The sequence below is a fragment of the Drosophila innubila genome, assembly GCF_004354385.1.
Source record: "Drosophila innubila isolate TH190305 chromosome 2L unlocalized genomic scaffold, UK_Dinn_1.0 4_B_2L, whole genome shotgun sequence".
NCBI classification, from domain to species: Eukaryota; Metazoa; Arthropoda; class Insecta; order Diptera; family Drosophilidae; genus Drosophila; species Drosophila innubila.
The window spans coordinates 27,692,587-27,711,544 of record NW_022995372.1 but is presented as its reverse complement, the minus strand read 5'-3'; the positions used below and the strand labels follow the sequence as shown (position 1 = coordinate 27,711,544).

Here is an 18,958-nt window from a genome sequence, read left to right as displayed (position 1 = left end):
GCCATTAATTATTATTATTATGGAATGGTATAAAACAGATGGTTTAACGTGGCAGTCTAGGATTCAAATCAAGCTATTTTTCAAACTGTAGTTCTGAAACCAGGTCGGCGCATTTAACTAGGAAGCCATCGCATATATTTATATTTCAGTTATACAGGGATGTCAAGAGTCGCGATCACCCCAATGTGAAACGCAATAATGTTCACTTTATTCTTTTGTTGCATATAAATCTTGGTTTAGCCGACTGCGCTTTCTTTGCCTCCTTGCCTCTTTGCCACAGCCTTTGCATTGCTCGCTCTTCTCTATTCTTTTTTGTACCGCTTTCTTGCTTGTATTTTCTTAGTTTTTTTTTTTTTTTTGGTATGTTTTGCTTTTGTGGTTTTAATTCTATTTTCAGAATAAATTGTTTCGCTACACTAACATTTTACAGGACGAACAGCGTTTTACAGTTGGCTGCTGTACGTCCTGTGTGGCATGCAACTAATTACATTTGCATATCTGTGGCAAAGTGAAAATGCGGCCCAATAGTAGGCGAGTTGAGAGAGAAAGCCACTCAATTCCAGTTAGTCAAAATAAAAACAAAGTTTAATGGATTTTTTTTTATTTTTTGCTCTTGTTTTCGTTGACAAGCATCAAACTCTGCCGCTTGGCAGCTATCGTCAGTCGCTTTGCGGTTACAATCAGTATAATTATAAACTTTTTCTAGCATTGCTTACGCAATCGCTTTATGTCTATAAATAAGCGACAACAACTACCATAAGAACAACTTTGACGCTGTCCAAGGCATGCAATTAAATATGCACTTGGTATCTTCCTCAACTCGTAGTTTACTGCATCTTCAACTTTCTATCGCAGTTGTCATCACAGATGGCCACGCCCACATGCACGAGTGCTTTCGCTGAGTGCTGCGTTGAGCATTTTGTTAATTAGTCTATAATTAATATGAAAAGAAAATTGAAAAATTCAACGCAACTCAACGCTTTGATTGCTTAGCAATTGTTGTGCAAAGAGTTTATGCTGTTGTCAGACTACAGATTCCCCTTCTGCTATGGACATAATAGCATCGTCTTCCTGTTGTTGCACTTATTATTGATTCATTTTCAATTAAGTTTGTGCCATTTGCCAAGAGCAACAACACATTTCACAACTCGGCTTTTTTTTAGAAAACTCGTTTTTTTCCGATAACGATCGACAACTCGATACTTTGTTTTTTTTTGGCGATTTTCTATTTTGATCTTAAGTTGAGATTTACATCACTGCTCATAAGTATAAAATACTTTTTAATATTTAACCTTGAGAGCATATAGCGAGAGCATTTTTAGATCATATTTATACAGAGCTCACAAATTACACAAATAACACATACGTGTATAACAACTCATTGCAAAACATAAAATAAAATTAAATCGGCTCGGTTTTTCTCTTCACCTAACTCTTTTTTTGGTGCATCTGTCTTTTTTTTGTATCTGTTTTGGGTTTAGTATTGAGCATGAAAGCAAAGATGTCTGAGCAGTAATAACTTAGAATAACACTTTTGCACAAGCTTACATAAAAGTGGTTTCGTTAAGAGAACGAAGAAACTTGTGGAGTGCGTAAGAGTTAAGTGATTTGCTTGAAACTGAATATTACTAGATTGCTAGATAATTGCAGATAATAATAATTATAGTTGGAGAAGAATGAAATGTTGTGAAAATCATCTGCCTATGCAATGACAGCAAACAATATAATTAAAAGTGGCAGTTCCTTTTGAATATTCTATGTATCCTATAGTAACAATTAAATGAGAGACAGTAAGAGAGAGAGAGAGAGTTATTTGCGATCTGTGTAATTATGTGAGATTTTTATTCTGTTGAATATTCAGGTTTTATGTTCAAGTTATTGACCTAAATTCAAAATTTTAGTTGTTAATTGATTCATTTAATTAAGTCATTACAATTTTATAATAATAATGTACTGTACTGTACTGTAACTGTACTATGAAAATCCGGGCCTAAAAGAATTAATTTACTTATTAAGTATTGATTGAAAATCTGGTTCGTGAAGAAGCACGTATCTTCATAGCACTGCTTCATTTGACTAATGTAAATAATTTCGAAAGAAATAATCTGAATAGAAAATTAAAATCTGATCGATAAATGTCGCTTACTGTGTGCTCCTCCCAAGAGGTTTCAGACGCGTAATGCCGTCAGTTACTGTTTGTATCTGCCATAAACGAGTAAATTAATCAAATTAACTACCTTTACATGTAATTAACAAAGCCCCAAACAAACACTATATAACTGACATATGTTTGTGTATATAGTTGAAAAAAGTTTGGGGCAGGTTTTTTCTGTTATGTGCAACAGCATGTGGCACAAAAATTAATAAAGCTAAAAGCATGCGACCAATAATGTTTATAAATTTAATTATGTAAATGTTTGCTATAAAAAAAAAGAAACAGACAGAGAGAGGCAGAGACAGACAGGGGGAAAGAGGGGAGAACGAGAAAGGCTGCCAACGAGCTGAACATCGAATAAGGCAAAAAAAATTTAATAGATGTCAAGCACAAATGGAAATTCGAATACCAAAATAACACAGAAAAGTTAAATATAAATATAGCAACAAAAAAATTGTTGATGTGTATTTAAAGAATAGCTGTAGAGAAAAAGAGGGAGGGAGGGGAGACAGAGGCAGAGGATATGAACTGGAGATCAGAATTGTTGAACCCAACCAAAAGCTGCAAATGTTGAATCGCATATGAAATTAATTAAATTTTTTCGGTTGTCAGTGTGCACGTTGGACATTAAATGTCTCTGCTTTATGGCTTTTACCTCCAAAGTGAGACAGATAGTGAATGGGAGAGCGAGAAAGTGGGACCGTGTGAGCAGCATAGTCTGCATGTATGTGTATACTCGTTTATATGTGCGCATTTCCGTTTGGTTATTAGTTTTTCTGCGGCATTTCCGGCATTTTTTATGTGCGAATGTGTATGCGGTTACATATACGTATGAGTGTGTGTGCGAAAATCAAGACCCTGTTGTTGTTGCTGTTGTTGTTGTCATGTTACTGTCTTAATTTAACTTACAACGGTTAATTAAAACAACAATAAAACCAACAGATAAAGAAATAAGAGAGACAGAGAGATAGAGAGAAGCAGAAAGAGAGTGGGTGATAAATGCACTATCCTTATGAAAACTCACGATGCCTGAAATAACGAAATGTAATTTTTCGATCTTTGAAATCTGCCAATTTTTGATTTCTCGACGATAGCAAAATGCTCAATTAGCATAAAAATTTTATGTTTATATTTTTAATCGATATTTTTGATAAGCTGCGAGCTTTCAAAGTCAACATATGTAAACACAGCTGTAACAAAAAGCATTTTCCGCCTTTTTTTATAGCTGCACACATTGTCGTCAATAATTGTCAGATACAAATTGTCAAATTTAAAAATAAAAAAAAAATTTTTTCTTTTTAAGTTAAAAATTTTTTTTTAATAATAAATAAATAAAAATAATTTTTGTTGGGCTTTTGGGTCAAAATACATTTAAAAAAATTGTTTTCAAAAAAGGAGGGGCAAAATTTAAATGATTGCAGCTAAAGTGGCTGTTGGGTCCTTTTGGTAACATTTTTTACTTTTTAAAAATTCGAATTTAAAATACGCGATTGATACCTCGATCACCCAAATCCGATAAATGGTTCAAAAGATAAATAAATTTGAAAATTTTAGTGGACTTACCAAAATGAAATGAAAAGTCAGTTTGTTTGTCTGTTGGTCCGTTTCCATCAAAGCGCTAAAGAAGCTTGGATGTAATGATGGGGATTTATTTCTTTTCGAAAATCTAGAAAGGTTTGCTCTACAACTTTTTGAAAAAACCGCTAGTTTAGCGGGAAAACGCTAAATTCCGCTAAAATTAAAACCTCAACAACCATAAAAGGCTACAGATATGTTCTATATATCATTGGAAAGGTGTATTTGAGGGCTTTTAGGCGTACCTTGACTTTTTTTTTAAATACTCAGGTAACATTTTACAGGTGAAATAAGGTTTTTTAGCTTACATTTTGGTGATTTTTCAATATGTTATAGTCAATTTGTTATAGTCATTAAATTCCACGTTTTTTGGTACATCACACATATCTGTAATAATTCGTTTCGGCAAGATATTACCAATTACGTGAATATATACATATTACTAAGAGTTAAAGAGGGCAGCAGCAGTAAAGTGTCATATCAGCAAATCTATGTAGCAGACAGATTTTGATTGGCAAAAATAAAAAGTGTTGCCAGATAATTTTGTTTTGCGTTGCAGAAATAGCCACTGTTGCCAGACAGTTTATTTTTATTTTTTTTAATTAGGGCTTAAACTAGTTTAAATGAATTAAATTAGTTGTGCCTTTCTGCAATTATGTGTTAGTTTTCTCTTTATTATTAAAAAACAATTTTTTTTAAATATGAAAGAAACAAATAAATTTATATATTTTACTAAATAAAAATGAAAAAAATATAAATGAATACAAAATAGAATACAAAAATACAAAATCACAAAATTGGATATCACAAATTTTGGTTCTGAACTATGCTTTCGTCACTAGACTTTTACCTCGTGTAGAGGTTTTTTTGTGTGATAGTTATAGCTTATGTAATATTTAACAAATTTTCATTATATTCAGAACTATAGTATATTCAACAGAAACTATTTTCAAAATAACAGTATAAAAATAAAAAAAATATTATTCAGTTAATATTATTTTTAAATATATTTCATTATTATTATTGAATAAATTGGACATTATGCTTGCTTGAAGTTGTTAGAGCATTAGCGGAATGGCTTCAGCAAATGCCTAAGGAATGTTGTATACATTTACAATCAAAACATATTTACTTATGTTAAATATAATTACACAGATTGACAACTTTTATAATTCTTTATTCTGCATTCTTGTTTAATGTAAGAAATATTGTGACTGAAGCAATTTATTAATCTAAGCACTTGTAGCATTAGAAATCAGATATAAAAAAAATGTAATATAAAGCATATTTAAAGTCAAAAAGATCTAATTTGTACAGGATAATTTTTTACCTTTATTTTTGAATATATATAAAAACTTTAAGGCTTAGCATAAAAATAAAATTGCAAAACCCTTAAAATATTTTATTTTATCATAAATATTATCTGTTTCAATATTAAAGCTATTTCCTATAACTGCAATGTATAGACAAAATTAGAAAAATGATTAAGTAGAGATAATCATAAATTTAAAATCATGCAACGTAATGATGAATGCAGTTTTCAAAAAATACAAATAATATATCCGCGCCTGAGCTATTTAACAATATACAGTTGCCGTTGTCCGAGAGGTCAGTGTTGCCAACATGTGTCGAAATTGCAAAGGTACATTTCATGTTTGCAGTTCTATCCGAGCATTGTACATTTTATGAGCATATTTCCAATAAATATTATATGTACACACGCAGAGAGAGAGAGAGAGGTAGAGAGACAGGGAAAGAGATACCCAAAAAGTGACCAAAGGGGTGTCACTCAATTATGTGTGGAGGGTTGAGAGGTGAATGATGGCAGCATTGCGTAAATGCAATTATGCAACTTTATGCAAGTCTATTTTAATGTTTAACGTGTCATTTACATATGAAAGATTTAATGGCAGCGCATTGAATTGAAATTGCACTGCCAATGTGATTGCCACGTCATATGGCAGTAGCACAAGAGCCACAGCACAGGGGAAATATCAACAGCAACAACGATCGTAACAAAGAGCCAATTAAAAGGCTAACAATGTGCTCTCGTGGCCCAAAGTTTTTTAATTATAACTTTAAATTCAAAAACATTTAAGCCGAATATGAATGCAAAACGCATAAAAACTCCAATTTGTTGCCCATAAAAGTATACTATAAAATGTGTGTACCTTACACACATATACACATATACATGCATACATACGTATGTATGCTTGACCATTACAACAGCTGCCAATAAGCTTTGCAATTGCAGCTGTAACTGTGACTGCAATAGACTTAACCTATGCTAAAATATAGCGTATCTGTTAGTCGGACACATTTGACATGCTTAAAAGGAGATTTACAAATTTCACTTGTAGTTATTAAAATATCACTTATGTGGTAAGTATCAAAAAGACTCTTAGAGTGTAGGGTATCTGCTAGTCGAGCACATTTGACCTATTGTAGCCTCGCTTAATGGCCGGCACTGTTAATTGCGTGCCATAAATCTGGGTACAGCAGTCCTCAACGCCATCATCAACCTCAATCCCAAAACCCATTGCCTACTCATTTTTTTTTTCCAGTTTCTCCATTTCCACTTCCATTTCCATTCATACAGTAGTCGTATAGTGGTGAGTCGTATATATTTTATAACTCTTACTGTTCTCTCTGACTATCTCCGACAAAAGGACAACAGCAATAACAATAACAACAAAGTAACAAACAGACAAATGGCCAGACAAAGTAACATGTTACATGTAATTAATTTTAAATTATTTATACATGAACGCGTATGGCCAGTAAAAGGTACCTAACGTATAACAACAACATCAGCACCAAAAAAAAAGAAAACATCAACAAAACCACACACACAAAAACAGCTTGCGGTGATGTTCGCACTATGCATCTCTTCTAAAAGCCAAGCGACGGTTCAGAAAACCCAACACTCAATAAAAAAGTTTATACAATAGTCAAAAGACTACTTCTCTCTCTCTCTCTCTCTCTCTCTCTCTCTCTCTCTCTCTGATAGACAGGGAAAGCGAAATGTTTATAGAAACGAAATGGAGAATTGCGAATAACTTCATTCAAAGTAAATAAAGTGAATTCGCTGATTGTTATTTCTATCTCTTTTTCTAATGACTCTCTCCTAGTTTCTCTCCCATTTATTTGTTTTGTATTTTAGTTATTTGTAAAATTCCTTGTTGTTTTTATGATCTCCTCTTAAGCTCAATTATATCTGTGCTACACTTTGAATTCCAGCTATTATTGCTTTGGAAAATTCTTAATAAAGGCTAATAAACTCTCCCCTTCATTTGATACTTATTTTCGTTAATCAACATACACATTTCCTCTTGCCAAATCAAGATTCCCACATGTTTGGCATAAAATGGTATTTGACATGGTCTTAAAGTAGCCGGCCTTTGACTTGGGTTTGGTTTACTCCATGACAAGAGGCCGCAAGTATTTATTTGTTAACTGATTTAATGACGCCAGTGTCGACGCAGCTGCCATGCCCCCTTCTCGCTCGGGGCCTCATAAAATGCGTGCCACGCACTTTAAGCCGCAAATGCAATTCCTCTCGCCTCTCTCTTTATGTACGTGTGTGTGTATGTGTAAATCATAGCATTTTGGCTTTAAGCGTTAAACAGAGCAGCATTAACTGCCAGTCTGCCCAGCAGGAGGCACCTGTATTTATACCTGCTTACAGGTAGGACCAGGAGTCGCACTCACAGTCGGACATGCCGTGGGACTGAGGACTATGGACTATGGGCAGGTTGAACAGGAGGAGGTAGCATCCGACGCAGCAGCTGCGTTTCAATAAGCACATAATTGAATTCTGATCATAAATTTGCATTATGGCCGTAACGCGGGTTTCTGGCGGCTTCACTTTGCTTTGCTTTTGGTTTTGGCCAACAGCCCAACAATATATAAAATTTTTCGTTTTCCCTTTTTTGTTGCGTTGGCAGCACGTGGCTTTTGGCATAATTTTACCCAAAACGCACATTTCGCATTGGGTTCAGGCAACAGGGAGAGATACTCATAAAAACGTGCTGCATGTAAATAGCCGAAAAGCCCGCGCAGCTGGATGGATGCCAACAATTAAGGGAGTTAAGAGGAGAGATAGTTGAGAGGGGGAGTTAGCAGTGTCCACATAAAATGCAAAGATTTATGGTCGAAACACCCGAATTAGGCACTCGACAATGGTCACATGTGGGTGGCAAAGGTAATGAGTTTTTAATTCAGTAAACTTAAAAAAACTAAATAACAATTATATTTAAATTGGTGTTAAATGTATCGATAGATACAAGGAAAATCGATTACTAAATCTAAATCACTTTCTCAATCCAAAACAAGTTGACAGCTCCATGGAAGTATTTCAATATTATCTTACATCGACAGAAAGAATTTTTTAAGAACCCAAAATTCGAGTATTTTAAACTTTTAAGCAAAATATTTGCTGAATGATTTGAAAAAAAAAAATGTATGGAATTAAACAAAGAAAATTTAACAATTAAATAAAAAAAAAACAAAATTAACTTTTTAATCCATTATAATTATTAGGTCCAAATCCATCCAAATCTTTTGAAATATGTAGACAGATCTATATACTAACATAAATTTATTGGAATAACTTTTATGCCCTCAAAAAATTTAACACAAGTAGAGCATATTTTTAATGTTGAGTACCACAGTTTAATCATCATATAAGTTTTCAAAAACAGTTAAAAGAAAAATATATATTTATATATGCAAAAATTGAAAAAAACCTATTGGCATTTCCAGTGATGAGTTGTTTATAAATTCACTTTTGATAAACTTGAGAGTGTTTTGTATGTTCTTTACATATACTTGTAGTTGAAGTTTTTACTTATAATTGAAATTGTTTGTATTTAATGTGATCGATTCACTTGTTATTCAATATGCAAATGCCTTCGGCTGTTTCCCCATGGCATTGTTTGTACATCTGTTTTATTCCCAAAACACACACACACATAGAGATATATGTATTTATTTTTATAATATTTTCATTTAGAAGCTCATTGACTGCCAGGTTAAACATGTTTCAAATATTTTATTGCCATATTTATCTAATTGCTCATCAGTTTCTTGACTTGCGGCTCAAGACACAACAAAAGCAAGAGCAACTTAGATACATATTTCATGTGGGAGTCAACGAAACCATTTGGGGGCGTGTCATACATTTCGCATTGATTGTTTTCAATATCGCACAACAAATGTGCCTGTCAAAAATTAATCACTTGTACTTAGTAGTAAACACCCACACCCACATCCGCAAAAACACATTGACACACACACAGGCACAAAGACAATGACTACTACACGCATTTATAATTGAATTTGGCTTTTGTTATTGCTCCTGCTGTTGTTTTTGTTGTTATTGTTGTTTTGACGCTGTCTGTCCAAGTTGGCAGGTCGGCAATCGATGGCCAATGCGACTGGCAGCCGCCTGAAAGCACGCAATTTATTTTCATTTCTCTAATAGACTTATTTAGACACACACAGACACACACACACTCACACTCAGTTGGAGCGGATAAAGAAGAGAGAGCGAGAGAGACAGACTGAATCAAGCTGCCTGCCAATACGCGTGTGTGTTTCGTGATAAATTATTTGTAATTTATTAATTTATTTATTAATTTCGCCGTCTGTTTTGTTTTTGTCTGTCTGACTTCACTGCCCTTCTCTCCCTTATCCAACTTCTACATATGCTTATTTGAACATATTTCAACTCACGTCACGATATGAGCTGACTCCAAAGCCAATTTCTACTTAAAGTCTCTGTCATATTGTTTATTAAATTTACTAAATTGATTGCGTTTTATCCAACTTAAATTCCTTAATATCGTTTCAGGACTAACCTCAATTTTAATTTTATTATTTATTTATTTACGAGCAAATTAGAGCTGCCTTGAATTATTATTGAATTATTTTATTTTTACATTAATTAAGAATATCAACAATATTGTAAAATTAAAACCTACAGAAAATTACAATGAAATCTAATGGGGGTGTTATATTTGCCAGGCAGGCTAACTATGGACTAACTTAGGACTGTGAGTGACGTTATAAGAACCTAATCTAAAATTGAGAAGACAAGAAAAAGACAAGAAGGGATAGAACGGAATGGAAATAAATTATAAATACATACAGAGGAGTTTCATAACTTAATAAAAAAGGATACAAAATCTAATCTGATGGGGAAAATTTTTTAGCCGGTCAGAACAAGCTGAATGCAAGACAACACTATTCATACACTATATCAATCATTGATCCACATCAGATCTAAGTAGTGATGTAAAAATATATTGAAATATCGACAACTCGATTATCGCGGAAGCGATTATCGACAACTCGATTTTCGCGGAATCGATTATCGAGTACTTCAACTCGATGATTTTTTTGACGATCTATCGAATTGATTAAATCGATTTAAAAAAAAAAATCACCAACTCACTGGGAATTGTTCATCGTAGTTAATTTGTAGAATACAGTTTAGTCATTATATTTTTAATAAACGAGTGTAATAAATAACCTACAAAATTGCCAAAGTTTTAAAAAAGCATGAAAGCGATACAAGAAAAATAAGATTTGTAATAAAAGAACGCGGGTATTTGTGATTACAATTGCGTTTTTAAATTAAAAAAAAATTTTTGAGAAAACTCGACATTTTCAACTCGATATTTTCAACTATTTTCCGATATATCGACAACTCGATACTTAATTTTTGCGATTTTCTATTCCGATATAACACTATATCTAATTGTTTTGTGACGAGCAATATTCAGTTTAATCTTAAAGTTTTAAATAAAAATATAAAATAATAAAAAAAAAGCGAAAATTGGCATTCGGCACTGCGCAAAAAGTAGTTTTTATGTAAATCTCAAAAAATCTCACCCTTTTTGCTCACAGTGCACAATGCCAATTTTCGCTTTTTTTATTATTTTATATTTTTGTTTAAAACTTTTAGATTAAACTGAATCTTGCTCGTCACAAAATTGGATATCAGAAATTTTGGGGCTAGAAATTGATTTCATATATTAGTAATTCCATTCTGATGGTATTTTACCAAAAAGTATAGTACATTTTTTAAAGCTTTCTTATATTAATAAAGAAAAAGTTTTTTATAACATTTTTTTTTTAGTTATAGTTTTTTAGGGTAGATGGAATTAATAAGACTTTTATTTTCTCAACTACAACAACAATGTATATATATGCAATAATATTTAAAAAATTCTAAAAGCTCTAAAAATTCTTAAGCCCGGTCGCCAGAGTATCTCCGATTCGAGTAAACTTCCTTTCATTCTCCACTTGTTTTACTGCTCATTTAACTTTCTGGTTTATTGTATTTATTTTTTTGGTTTTTGGGCCTCATTAACAAGGTCAGCGACAATATGAAGGTGTTTATGTGTTTCTTTGTCTAAGCTTGTCTCTTGTCTCTTAATATGCCTTGGCTGAAGGCGTTTAATGGCTGACTCACATGCGAGTCGCAAGTTGTCAGGACTTGTGTTGACAATACAAATGGATTTCCAATGATTTATTATTGCATTAGAGCGCATTAGACGCCCAGCAAGAAAGCAAAGGCGAAGAGAAAGAAAGAACGTCAGAAGAGTCAAGATTTCTTAACAGTTTTGTGGAACGCATCTCTTACAGTCCACATTAAAGATAAGTATCTATGTGGTGATACCGATACTGTATCGATTCGGACAAACAGTTTTGTGGAACGCATCTCTTACAGTCCACATTAGAGATAAGTATCTATGTGGTGATACCGATACTGTATCGATTCGGACAAACAATATTTAAGTTAAACGATAAAACACTGCGATGCATATTTATGGGTTTTTGAGGATTTTGGTTTCCTATTAAAATAAAAGAAAGAACATTTAGAGCCAATATGAACCGACCTCAAAATGCACCATTAAAACAACATACAAGCAAAGTATGTGACAAATCTTAAAAGACTTCTGCCAGTTGCAAAGTATTGTTAAAGAATTGCGAGTATTCCTCTAAATTTGTGTATGTTGTATAGCAAATTAATCAGATTAACTTAAAGTGAACTTTAAGAATCATTTATTAACTTATTTATTTATTTACGATATAATTCCAAACGCTACAAGACAAAGCTTGTATCTTGTGTGTTATTTCTATTTAAAAAATAGCTTCTTTGTTTATAATCTTTCATATCTTTTTGTGTAACTCTTCCTATCAGTATTTGATGAAGATAACTAATTAATTAGGTCGCATTTTATTTGTAATGTTATAAATTTACCAGATTAATATCGGTTTTATTGATATTCAATGCGATAGTCCGATTGTTAAGTACCTATTTATTGTATCCCGATTCTTTTTGTTACCGACACCCATCCCTAGTCCACATGCTGTGTGTGTGGCTGTGTCCAGGCATTTGTTTCTGGCCGGGCTCAGTGTGCAGTCAGTGGAAATGCATAAAAATGAGTCATAAGTTTAAAAATTTATAAAATGCGCCAGCGCATAACTGCCAGCAGCAGATCCCTAGCATAGTAACAGCAATAGTAGTGGGCACTGGCATGAAAGGGGGCGTGGCTGCTGTACGCCATTTGCAACATTTCTTGTTACATTTTACTGGCAGTCAGCAGGCAGCAGGCAGCATTATCAAATGTCTACGACAAGAAAAATTAAATTAAATTGTAGTGAGTCTCTGCCAGAGACACAGAGAACGACAAGCGAGTGTGTGTGAGAGAGAGAGAGAGAGAGAGAGAGAGAGAGACGGAGAAAGAGGAAGTGAGAGTCAAACTGAAAAGTAGAAGAATAAGAACACGAAGAAGTGAGAGGAGCGTGCTATATGTTAAAATAGTCTTCGACAGGCCATGGTCTGGACAGCGAAATTGAAACTCCAGCATCTAAGACGACCATCTTCCGGGCCGCCTTCGTAATGCAAACTTAATAAGATGTACGTTAGCTCTCTTCTTCTCCTCCTCTCGCTATCCACCTATTCGGATGCTCCTCTGTTCCTCTCCATTTCGTAACTGTCTGTTTGTCTCGCTGTCTGTCTGTGCTGCATGTCGTCTGTCAGTTGATACACATGCAACTATCACGACTACTGCACTGTCAGTTGGACACACAGACAAGCCATCTAGTTCTTCATCCAGTTCGTCAGTTTGTCCGTCAGTTTATCTCTGTCGCCGTATCGTTGCTCGGCAAACCGGCGGACAACTCGAACAGTCAGCAAATTGTTGCCATATAACTTTAATCAGCAAACATTTTATGCTTCAAACTGTACTGCATTTAGTATTAGCACTGATGTGGTTCTCTCTCTGTATATACCTGTGGTAAGCCAATGTGGTGCCAGTTGCCAGACGAATGCTGTCTAGTGTAAGCATACAACAGATTAGAATTTATCAAAAACTGACAGCGAGAGTATAGTTTCTTATAATAATACTTAACAGTCATAACTAAGTTATCGCAAATTACAAATCTAGAAACTCAAGAGATTATGGAATACTGCATTAACAAGTAAGGCATCTTGTTCTAATCCTGAAATCTGATTATATATTTAAAAGTATCCTCACGCGGAGTTTAGGGAGTCTTGTATTATATTTTTTTTTGTGTCTGATGTGGAGACGATCTCTATAAAGCAAAACCAATATCCTATAATATTGGTCAAAGAATATAAAAAAAGAAGTCAAGAAATAACAAGAAATACATAAGAAAGCATGTTAAAAGACGTCAAAAATATAATTCAAACCCAAAATGGCTAATGTTAACTTTTGTTAGTTGAGAACAAAAACAAAATGTATCGAATTTTTGTTAAAAAATGAAACAAGTTAAAAGTAAGAGTTCAGTTAAATATACTTATTTATTCCTCTACTCAATGAAAACACATTCAACTCTTGTAATTAGAGAGAGTGTTCTCCGCTTCTTTTCTATTCTCCTTTTCAAATGTTTTTTTTAGACCCCGTACTTAAAAAAAGTACAGGGGTCTATTGGATATGTTTTAACGAATATGTGCGTAACAGGCAGAAGGAGGCGTGGCAAACCCTATAAAGTATATATATTCTTGATCAGCATCAAGGGCCGAGTCGATATAGCAATGTCCGTCTGTCCGTCTGTCTGTCTGTATGAACGCCTAGATCTCAGAGACTATAAGAGATAGAGACACCAAACTTGCTATGTTGGTTCCTCTATATTGCAAGCAGATCAAGTTTGTTTTAAAATTCGGGCACGCCCCTTTATCGCCCACAAGTTGAAAAAAAAAATTTCATATCCAAATTACAAGAGCAATTTAAGAGCTAGTGACACCAAATTTGGTATGTAGATTCCTCAATATTGCAGGAAGGTCCAGTTTGTTTTTTTCTTAAATCGGACCACTATATCATATAGCGCCTATAGGAACAATCGGTCGAAAATCAAGTTTTAGTATGAAAATCTTTTATGTTTTATGAGACATCGTAACCAATCTGATAGAATATGCATTAAAGCTAACTAAATATTCCTAAGCTTTTTCCATTATTAGTTTGTGCCATAGTAAGTACGGGGTCTCCGACAGTCGAGTATGCTCGACTGTAGCACCGGCCCACTAGTTTTACATATAAACAGCTTGTCAATCTTCAATTATTCCGAATCGGCCATCCCTCTATCTATTATATTGTATCATTACGGAATACTTTGCGAGCACTTTTGGCCCATTCACCAGGCTCTTCTTTTGAAATCAATTGTTTGTCAGTCTGAGTGTTGAGTACTGTGTATGATATACACAATGAGAACTGCTAAGAGCGACAGCAATTAGGCAAACGTTGGCCCTTCATTAGGCTGATCAATGGGCTGCTTGATGTCACTTGTAGCCAAGCCGGCAGCATTCACATGTGGCATCTACACACAAACACACACACTTATAGTATGTTTATGTATGTGTACTCGATTGTATGCCACATCCTTTTTGGCATCAGGAAGTGTTGACTGGCCACAAATTTGCCGGCGTCTTGTGGATGAAACTTTGTTATATCTTCATTCAACTTCGTTATTTTTTCTTACATTCTATTCTCTTGTTTTTTTTTTTCTTTGTGAAGGCCGCTAGCACTTGCGGCTTTATTGTTGGTATTGTCTAACATCTTCAGCAAGTTGCCATTTTCCGGCTGCTGCCACTAAAAAACGGTTATTTACTCTGCTTGTAGTTGCCGTAGGCGCAGTTTTTTTGACTTGTCGCACTCTTCTTATCCTTATTTCCTCTCTCAGATTCTTACTTTGCCTGTGTGTGCCTACTTAACACAATAAACACTCAGTTTTCAAGCATGTTTTGTTTGGGATTTGGCTCCGGTACAAGTACTTCTGCTGGTTTAAAACTTTGCTAAGCAGTCACGCAATTGTTTACTTTGGGATGGGGGAGGGAAAAGGAAGGAGGGAAAAGCACTTCGACCGACCAAGTCGAGGCCTATAATAAATACATTTAACGTTTCGACAATTGTTGACTGCTGGTGCTTTGATTTGTTTTCAATTGTTTCTACAAAAGTTTTCTGTATAATTTCTAAAAATTGACACCAAGTTTAACCATCATTGAATAAGAAAAACTTTAGTGTGCTTCCACTCGATTGCATTCAGTTGCAGAAGCTTTAAATAAGTGAGTAAAGGGACATAGTTTTTCCGAATGGTATAGGAAATATTATGTAGACTAGTTTTACTTGTCCTAAATTGTAATCGCAATAAATAAGAAAATCATAAAACCATTAAAATAACATTTTAGTTTTATTCCGAACTCAGCAGGAAATACTAATTGACGCTGTATTTTTGTATACTTGAGTAAAAAATATATATATTTTATTAATGTAATTAAGTCCTTTCACGATTTTATATCGTATTTTACATTTATAATAATAAATACTAGGTTTATCTAAAAAATAAAATTAAAATCTTATTTTACTTACCCGTTACTCGTGGATTACAAGAGTATGTTGTATTTGTTGCAATGAATGTATTAAGAAGATGTAGAAATTTTCAACCCACACCCATAGATTTAACGCTAGAAGGCTCTTATAATATCTTATAGTCTGGGTTACATCTATAGAATTTTTACTTGTTTAAAGTGTACTTGAGATTATTCACAAAAAAGAATCCATAGTAAACGAATAGTTGCTATTTTTCAATTTGCATTGCAATCCATTAAATTTGTGTTGAATCAGCATTAAGAATGCCTTAGTTTATGTTCTTAAGTTTTCTATAAATTACAATCCATACTTCAGTCATCTCAGATGCTTTAATAATTTATCAATAACAACAAGTTGATGCAAATGCCTCAGCACCAGCAGCAAACGTATAAAGAAAGCTCCTAGTGGAAAAATGGCATTTGGAAGAACTGGAGGCGAAGTGTGGCAAGTGCCAAGTGCCAAGAGTCGATCCTTGGACTGACCGCGCACAACAAAAAATTGTGGCAAAAGAAAAGAAAAGGGCACTTCTTATCAATCTTAAAAATGCATGAATAATTAAAATATGCAAATTTGCTTGTGGCCAGTTCCTGGGTATCCTTAAAGGCAACCAAAAGACCGAAAGGAATTCGCAAAGTCGCAAAGTCCCTTAAAGAGGACTTAATGTTGTTGTTGCCTTTCGCTTTCGGCGTCTGTAAAATGTTTGCTATGCCAACACGATGGCAACATATACACATACAAAAAATTCCGAACTTCCCTTCCCTAGGCATTGGGTAAACAGCATATTTATCAGAGGAAAAACTGAGAGAAAAACGCGGCGTGAAAATGCGCCTTTGAAAGTGACTCAATAATGCAAACACCTGGCACCTGTGTGTATGAGCTTTATAGCTGCCTCCACACCTTATCGTTTCTTTTAATGTGTGTGTAAAAGTGAGTGTGAGGTGTGTGTGTGTGTGTGTGTGTATGAGCGGGGGTCAGTGGCATCTAAAAGCAGACAACATGCAAATAAAGCGCTTTATGTGACGTTGCTTTTGTGCCATCTAATGATGTTTATCGCACTCAAGACATTGCCAGTCTATTGAGAAGAAGTGTATGCGTGTATTTTTCTGTATATGTGTGTATGTGTATTAGGGTGTGTCACAGGGTGTGCGTATTGCTGAAAGCAATGCAAACTGTGGCCAGGTGCTCGACTTTACTTTGCCTTTATTAGCTAATTCATTAAAAAAGCTATCGCTGAAAACTCAACATTGTTTGTACATTTTCCAACACTTCGCAGTTGATAGCAGCAGCATCACCACCAGCACCACCAACTAGCAGCAACTTAATTGAAATGCATGAAAAGCCACATGAATTTGGCAGTCAACGACAGCAGCAGCAGCAGTTACTGGATGCATCTCCCAATGTTGCACAGTGGGAAGAACAGCTGGAATAGCGTCTGTTTATTTGTATCTCCGAGAGTAGCAAATCATTTTATTAGTACTTTGTTGTAATTTTTTTGTTTAAATATTAAAAAGAAAGTTATAAATATGAAACAAATTATTTCCAAATATAACAGAAGTGCCACAGAAATCGAAACCAACCGAAAAACAACCAAAAATATATGGGTTGGGCTCCCTGATTATATCCTTAATTGTAAAAAAATAAATTAATGTGAATTGTGAAAAAATATAAAACGAATACTATTTTTCTTAGAATTTTGCGTAAATTGTTACCAAAGCTGTCAAACTAAAACAAATCTTTTTTGCTTTCAATAGATCATTTATTATTCTATGTTTTAAAATAAAACAAAAGTTACCGATAGGATGCTTAAAGTATTGATAATCGAATAGATATGAAAAAAACCCATAGTTGACACTCAAAAGTTTGAGTTAACAAAACCTATTCTTGCAGTTTTTTTCCACTGTGAGCTGCTTGGCTTTATAATAAATGCACACACACGGACAGGCATACACACTCACAACCATACACACACGTATTTACTGGCATGCAGATACGCACTGACGCGTTGCATTGGTCAGCGATGTGTTCCCACTCCTCGTCTTCCCCCTTTGCCGTCGACACCTCTCGTAACGCTGTAAATGAAGTGTTCGCCAGTTTGGCATGCTCGGAGCTTTGCACTCTGTCCTCTGCTTTTAGAATTTTTCATTGCATTTTCAAATTGGCAACGCATAGGCAACAACAACAACAATAACAATAACGGCAGCAACAATGTGCCCATTGGGAGCCACTAAAACAACAGCAACAACGACAACAAACATCAACATCAAAATCAACAACTTTTAGTCCTTAACTGAAATGTCGTTAAAACAGCGTGTGGTGTCTGTTGATGGTGGTGCATGTGCCACCTCTGAGAGTCACCGGGCTGCATATTCTTGGTTAAGAACAATGCCAAATATTTGACACCGGATTATGCTTTAAATATGCTCTAAGTGCAGTTAAATCCGTTCTTTAATAAATACTCTCCAAATTAAACAAAAAAAAGCTTTCTAGAGTTCAAAGATTAATTACCTAGCTGCTAACTTTACTATGAAACTAAATAAAGCTTTAATTTTTTTTTGCCGGTAAGCTTTCGAAGATGGAAATCTCAAGAATAGAGTATCCCCCTGTATGCAAACCATGTTTTTTAACTCGTCTTTTACCTTGAATTGTCATTTTCGTTTTAATCGTTTGGTATTGTATTTGCAAAAATTATATCTCATTGGTAATGTCGTCTTTTAACATACATACTTTTACCATCAGGCCTGTTCCGAATTCCGAACGTTTTCATAGAGTAAAAACTAGTGGTGTAAAAATACATCGAAATATCGACAACTCGATAATCGCTACCGCTAAAATCTTCAACTCGATCATTCTGTTTACGATCTATCGAGTTGATTAAATCGATTTCCATGAAAACATGGACAACTCACAAGAGAAGCTAAATTAGACTTAAATTTTGTTGTTCGAATTTTATTTAACAATTAAAGTAACTCTAGCAACTTTCGATAACAAAAGTAAAGTGGAATTCAGAACAGCTCGATTTAGTCATTGCCGCTCGGTTTTGTTTTTTATGCAATATTTTATAGATGTTCATTAAAAAATTCTTGTAAAATATACTTCAACTTTAAACAGTTGAAGTAGTACAGTTAAACGATTCTAAAAATGTTCAAGGTTATTTGAATTTTCAGTTTGTTGTTTTTGTGAATTATTTTAATGCTTTATGTAGCATTAACTTTTGATTCCGCATGCTCAACAGCACACGATTCAAAAACGACAATTCTTGCCGATTTTCGGAATTCGGAACAGCAATCAACTCGACTTGCGGCAATTCCACTCGTTTTCTCTCGAA

At 34.3% G+C, this 18,958-nt stretch overlaps 1 protein-coding gene across 1 annotated transcript in view; it reads left to right on the top strand.

Moving 5' to 3' along the window:
• LOC117781060 (tyrosine-protein phosphatase Lar) overlaps positions 1-18,958 on the top strand; it is a 123,166-nt gene that overhangs the window by 57,029 nt on the left and 47,179 nt on the right. The gene's annotated exons all lie outside the window — the stretch shown is intronic.